General features: G+C 36.5%; 1 pseudogene; it reads right to left on the bottom strand.

Moving 5' to 3' along the window:
* Positions 1-1,502: 1,502 nt before the first annotated feature.
* LOC110350319 (mitochondrial pyruvate carrier 2 pseudogene) lies at positions 1,503-6,383 on the bottom strand (annotated as a pseudogene).
* Between the last annotated feature and the right edge of the window lie 650 nt (positions 6,384-7,033).

Below are 7,033 nucleotides of genomic sequence, written 5' to 3'. Positions count from 1 at the left end.
CAAAACAAGTTACATAATCCCAAGGAACAAGCATAGGATAAGCATTCTCATGCCTAGATGGCTGGACACATTGAAGTGAATCCTGGGGAACCAATTCCCTAGGAGCCCCTTCTTGAGCAGGAGGTCCAGAGGTTCACTTCTCAAATCAAAGTTCATACTTTTGCACTTTTGAGCCTGTGCTTGTTGGAGTCTTGCTGACTCCTAAGATAGTATTATAGTACCCAGTTTACAACAAGCAACCTGACTTGATTTGCAATTTGAAGCTTACCCAATAGTCTAAAAAGTTTCAAGCTCCTTTCAGCAGAGTTTGGAGTGCTATGAAAATGAAAAAGGTGTTTTTACCATTGCCGTGTTCCCCATAACTTTTCCTTTCTCTGCTGGGGTGAAATCCTAATGTCCCCAGTGGATGTTTGAATCCATGGATAGTACTATGCTCTCTCTATACTCTATATTTTATATGTATCTATGATGAAGTTAAACTTATAAATTAGTAACAGTAAAAGATTAACGATATGAGGAACAAAGTAGAACAAGTAATGAAATCATACTGTAATGAAAGTTATATGAAATATTTCTCTCAAAACATCATATTGTATTCATATATCTTAAAATATTTTATTGTACTCATTTTCTTCTTTTGATGATGTGACATGATGCAAAGCCCATGTTAAGAGAAGAGGTGAAGGGAACGACATAAATTTTTAACATATGAGGGTCATAAATTTTTAACATATAAGGGTCACTTGAAACACAAGCACTGGACTATGGTGATGGTCAATCTGATAATCCAGATGGTTAGTAAGCTACTAAAAAAGAAGTGGCAGGTACAGCATGGATACACTGGGCAAAAGTATGATTTATTTTCTGGGATGGAAAGAGTAAGATAGTGTGAGATATTATTTCACTACTCATAACGATTTGCATTTCAAAATTATGAATTTCTGGTGTTTTCCTTGTATTATCTTTAGAATTTGGTTGGTTACAGATAATGGAAACCATGAAAAGGAAAACAATGGATAAAGAGGAACTCCTGGAAATACATAAAACTATTTTGTGGTTCGTGAACTGTTATTTTTATACTTGCAGTAGTTAACACAATGAAGATTTTTTTAAAATGCCATCTATTATAAAGTCATTTTAAAGACTTTTGTAAATAAATTTAAATAAAAACAAATGTTTGAGTGAGCATTTGCTAAATTAGGTGGGAAATATTTTAATCTTTAATACTATAATGTTTTATTCTTTAATACTTTAAAGTGCTCTATACACTGCCTGTCAAAGGAAAATAAACAAACATTTACATACTCTAAGTAGCCTGATTCTGAGCTGATACATTGGCCGTATTATTATATAACCCTAACATGCAGGCTTCCCTTAGTGTAGCTATGGATGTGATCCGAGATCGGCTATTAAATCAACTTTCAGGAATGACCCCAGTTTACACAAATGAATTCAAATAAAGCTTCCCTTCCTGCTTTAATTCCCCATCCATTCAGTATGGATTTTTTTTATTATTAAAAGTTTGCTTTATTTTTTTGTGGAACAAGCACTAGTTACCCATTACAGCCAGGCTTTTTTTGTCTGCCCTCCACATGTTAACACAGCTAGCATCGCCTTGTCAATAACCAAGCAACGAACTGGGTCCTGGTGGTTTTTTCCACAGTTAGACTGTTCAGGTGATCAGGAACTCTTACTTGCTTTAGCTTTTAGTTCTTGATTATATCTCCAAATACGAAACAGCTGAAAGGCTCCTGCTGCCCCCACAAAGAAATTAACAGCAAACAGACTCCAGATTGTTGGTATAATTACAAGGCAGTATCTTGTCCAAAGAAATCCCGTGGCCATCAACACAGTGGACTGAGCAGTCCTAAGCTCTTCCGCAGGTCTGGCCATGTCCGCCAACCCGGCACACACCAAGCCCCATTTCATAATTGGGGCCCAGAAAAATATTGTTCTGGGGCCTGCCGGGTGGTTGAACCTCGGCCTCGGTTTCTCCAGCAGCATCAGCTCCACTCTATGGAGGAGCCGGTGGGGCAAGGCCAGGAGGCCCCGGTTGGAGGGGGGGGGGGGCGGACCTCTCTGCCGCCTGCTGGTGGTGGGCAGGGGGTGACCGCTTCTCCGTGCCTTGTCCCAGGCTGGCAGCGAAGGGCAGCTCTTTGTCACTGTGCCTGGCACCGAGCCTCGCGCCCGCCTCTGGCGTGGGGCGCCCTTGCCGTGGCTCTGCCTGGTCACAGCGCTCCGCCCAGGCCTGACTGACTTAGTGGATATCTGACAGTGCAGGAACTTGATAAGAATAAAGATAGTAGGAAAATTGATCTTGAAACTTCTTTTTCCAACTGTCCCTTTGGCTGACAATTAAATATGCCCCAGAACTTTATCTTTGAACCAGAAGATTGATTCATGAAGAGGTAGAGAAAAATGTTTATCTGATCAGATGCATCTATATTTAGACGGAAGTGCATATTAATTTGATCAAGTTGGGTATTTATGAAATTAAGCAACAGAACAAATTAGATTGACAAGACAATTAAAGAAGGATCAAGGAATCATTTTTTTAAATTTACGTGACAGATATAAGTTATTTTTACATTCATGTGGACAAACTGTTAACCAAGGAAGCTGCACTGAGAAGCTGATACATGAAATGGAAATTCTTAAGCACTTGATGCAACATCTTACCACATTAATTAGAATGCTTTCCACATCATAACAATTTAGTCAGGAAAGATGACATCAAAACGTAAGATTAACTGCTGACTGTAGTTTAGATGATAACAGTCACATTTAAAGTTGGAAAAAATAAAATGGCTAAGGAAAATAGAGGACTTTAAATACAGTGAAATCAAATCTGTGTAAGATATTAAGAAGAGTAGGTAATGACTTTGAATTATAAACGTATATGCTCCAAAGTAAAATAATTTAACTTTCAAAGTAAATGTTTTCCTAAGGCTATATATATATATATATATATATATCCCAACAATACTTTCCAACATACAAAATTTTATACAGTTATTTTTAGCATGTGTACAGTGCTGACATTTTGCTACAGAATAACTTTTGAAGTGAATTTTATCAATAACACAGTGACAGAGCTAATGACACATAAATTGTCAATTAAGAAAGAATTAGGTTCCAATGCATGGATTGAAAATGTCAAAAGAGCAGTGGTTTAAGTAAGGTAGATGTTCATTTTTCTCCTTCAAAAACAAAGTCTACTTCAATGTTCTTGTTTTATCCTCCTGACTGCATGAGTTCTTTTTCAAAGGGAACAATTCAGGAGACTTGTTATAGTTTACATAATTACATGTATATTACAGGCAGCAAAATAAGAGAAAAAAATTGCCCATCTCACTGAACTCCATCTCCCATGTCATTCTCTAAATGGTCTCAGCACTTGTAGTTGGACCTCACCATCTAGAATTTGGTCACATGTCACTTCCAGTACAGGACATTTTAGAAATGTAGTCTTTTATCTGCTCTGTTTTGTCTAAATGGAAATAGAATTTCTAATCTTAAAAATGGCAGGCAATGGATATGAGGTGGAAAATTGTACAGTCCACTATTATGTTTTGGGTCATATTTGGAACCTGTTTTCTCTTATTTTTTTACATTCTAACTTCGCAAAACTCCCTAGGTCTTCTCTTAGGTTAGTTACATATCTGCTCATAGGATGCATAAGGCACCTGCAGAAAGTTCTGCAAGGATGGTAGGGATTGTTATATTGGTTTTACCCAATGTACGTGTGAAATTTATGGTGGTATTTTACAGGTATCATGTGCTGTATCAAATTACCTATATAAAAAGGTTCTTCAAGTTATTGATTCTTTTTTATATTTATTTACAGTTTTTAATGAAGAGTAAAATTGGTTCAGAGGAGCATAAATACACCTTTTCCACACTGAAGCCCTAATCCTGCAAACAACAAAGGATGTCTCGTGAGACCCTATAGATAAATAACTATGTGGCTAGGGAAATACTCTATGCATGAGCACTGTTGGGATCCATCCTTTGACTTTAGCTTCCATCCCTGATACATACTAGGACTTAACAATTCTTTTTTTCAGGCCTTTATTACTAGGTAATACTTATGTTGATTATGTACTTGCTCTAAATACAGTCATTTAGCACTGAAGGTTCTGTAACTTCTCTGGAATGATTGGTTTCACTCTATCCCTAAACCCTAATGTGAGCACTATCTATATCTCAGATTATACATATTCTATCTGGCATCAATTAGAAATATTTCAGTGATGCTTTACCTAGACGAGTGCCTTAAGGCTTAGAATTTGAATGGAATAAGGATACCCCATTTGTAATGTGTTGGCAATTTAATTACACAACATAAAGATGGGAAGAGGTTGGATCATTGAATTTCAAGTATCACATGGTTTATATTTGAGTAACAAACTACTCAGACTTTTTGTTTTGTGAGTTTAGAGTCAAGAGGGCTTTCTGGTTTTGATTATTAATTATTGTTTTCAGTAGAAATTCTAACTACTCTTCAAAGGATAAGGTAAAGCCATTAAAGATAAAGAAAAAACTTAATTACTTTTGAATTTAGCTTATTATATTAACTCAATACTAAAGAACTAGCATGCTATCAAAGACTAATTGATAAGCATAGATCTTCACTGCTGATGCAATGGACTGATGATCACAATATGCTGAAAAATTGATTCACAAACAATATCCACACCCTGACACCTGAAACCTGTGAATATTACATTTCATGACTGCTTTTGTAGATGAGATTGTTAAGGTGTTTGATACAGGGATATTATCCAAGTGGGTCCTACATACAATCATAGGTGTCCTTTGAGAATGAGGCAGGAAATTTGATACACCCAGAAGAAAGAGTAATGCAAAGATGATGGTGACGGTAAAGATTGGTCTGACATTTCCACAGCTAAAAACACCAGCAGCAATGGGAGACTAAAAGAAAGAAGGGGTATAGTCTTCCCTGCAGTTTTGAGATGAAGGATGGCTCTTCTATTACCTGATTTTGACCAAGCAATGAAGATTTTCAATTTCTGGCCTTCAGAACTGTCAGAAAACAAATTTTTGTTGTTTTAACCCACTTGATTTGTGGTAATGTGTCACAGTATCCACAAGAATCTAATACTATAATTTTAATTAGAGTACTTTTGAGTCCTGATTTTTTTTAAATACGAATTTACCTTTTTTTCGGTGTACTTTCAATACTGGGATTCTCCAAATGAATTTGAGAAATTGGTGTTAACCATACAAATCAAGACAATCTGTAAAAGGTTACTGGTGGCCTGTACTACATCAAGTTTGGTAAGAGGCACTGGAAAGAAATGAATGAACCAGAGATAGCAGGCCCTTTCTGAAGAGATTGTCTTGAGATACAGTAACAGACAAAACAATAAATACTTAACTATGGTATAATACAATATTGAATAACAAGGACTCAATTTGTGTGGTCAGGTGCAGCCATCAGAGTAATGATAAGATATAAGTTCAGACCTTAAGTGGCAGTAATTCACTTGTATTATGAGTAAAAAATGTAACTGGACTCTGTGTTGCAGTATAGTAGTCACTTGTAAAATCAGATAGGAGAAAGAAGATCTGGTGTGCTGCTACACAATTGTATGATGATAGCAGTAATATAGTGTACATGTAAAAAACTAAAAGAAAAATTTTGAAAATTTTCACCATAAAAAAATGATATATATTTGAGGAGTTAGATATATTTAACCTGATGTAAATGATGCACAATGCATACATGTATCAAAATGTACAATTATGTTTTATGCATAGATATAATTAAATGGAAGATCAAATATAAAACTAAAATAAAGTAAAACAGTAAGTGCATATGTACATATGACTTGCTCATGAATAAAAGAAACCATTGTTTTCTAGATTTTGCTATGCCATATATATTAGGTGCTTTTAAGTAAAAATATTAATTTAATTTAATAGCGAAAAGCAGAGATCTATGGTAAATTTAAGGATAATTATTGTTTTGTAAAACTTTCTCTTTTTTTGTTGCTTGTTTCTTTTGGTACCAGGGATCAAACTCGGGACCTTGCGCTTGCGAGACAGGCGGCGGCACCACTGAGCTCAATCCCCAGCCCTAAAACTTTCATTTTAATTTTGCACAAACACATGTACACACACAGGAGGGGACATGGTATAAAAATTTATGTTTTCCTGTGGACTGTGGCCACAAAAGTTTAACAGATGGTCTTCCAGGAAGAAGAAGTAGTAGGCAGAGAGGGTCTAAAGAAAAAAGAGTATGAACTATCACGGAGCTACAGAAGCGCTTGAGCCGTGCGCAAAGCAGGCTGGGTGGAATGGGCAGGTGCGGAGCGCTGAGCTAGCAGGGGGACCTGGGACGGGGGCTGTGAATCCATGGTGCCTGAGACCTGTCGTGCGTCTTGCTTTTATTTTAGAGCAATAGGAAGCCACCAGAAACTGTTAGTCTGGTTTTCTTCTAGAAATGTTTAGTCCAGCATCAGGTATGACGTGAGAAAAAGATAACTGTGCTGCTCAGCACAAATGATGACGGTGGAGAGGGGATTCTATTAACAGGGAATGGACAGGAAAATGTGCACTGCGGTATTGCCGATAACAAAATACTTTAGCTGATTGGAAATGAATTTCCTTCTCTCCATACTTGCTGTATTTTAGAGCTCTCATATTCATCCAAGATTTGCATAAAACACAATTATATTGAAAAATTATTTTTTTCTTGTTTTGACTCAGTATATCCTCCGTTGGATCACTTACTGTTCTTATTTTGTATCCATTCAATTTTCTTTTTGGTTTTATGAAAAATCAAGACCAAACAAAAATGTTTAAAATGTAGAGAAAATGAGGCTGGGACAGAAAGATTCCAAGTTGAGCCCAGCCTGGGAAACTTAATAACTTAGTGAGACTCTCTCCCAAAATTTAAAAACGAAAGGGGAGGGCGGTGGGCGCTCATGAAAAAACAAACAAACAAACAAACAAACAAACCCTAAGTTCAGTCCCCAGTAGTGCAAAATAAACAAACTACCTTGTT

The sequence above is a fragment of the Heterocephalus glaber genome, unplaced genomic scaffold (genome assembly GCF_053883595.1).
Source record: "Heterocephalus glaber isolate CG9 unplaced genomic scaffold, H.glaber_assembly_v1.0 deba00001555, whole genome shotgun sequence".
In the NCBI taxonomy this organism is placed as follows: domain Eukaryota; kingdom Metazoa; phylum Chordata; class Mammalia; order Rodentia; family Bathyergidae; genus Heterocephalus; species Heterocephalus glaber.
The sequence above is the reverse complement of the archived record's forward strand: the minus strand, read 5'-3'. Positions and strand labels throughout refer to the sequence as shown.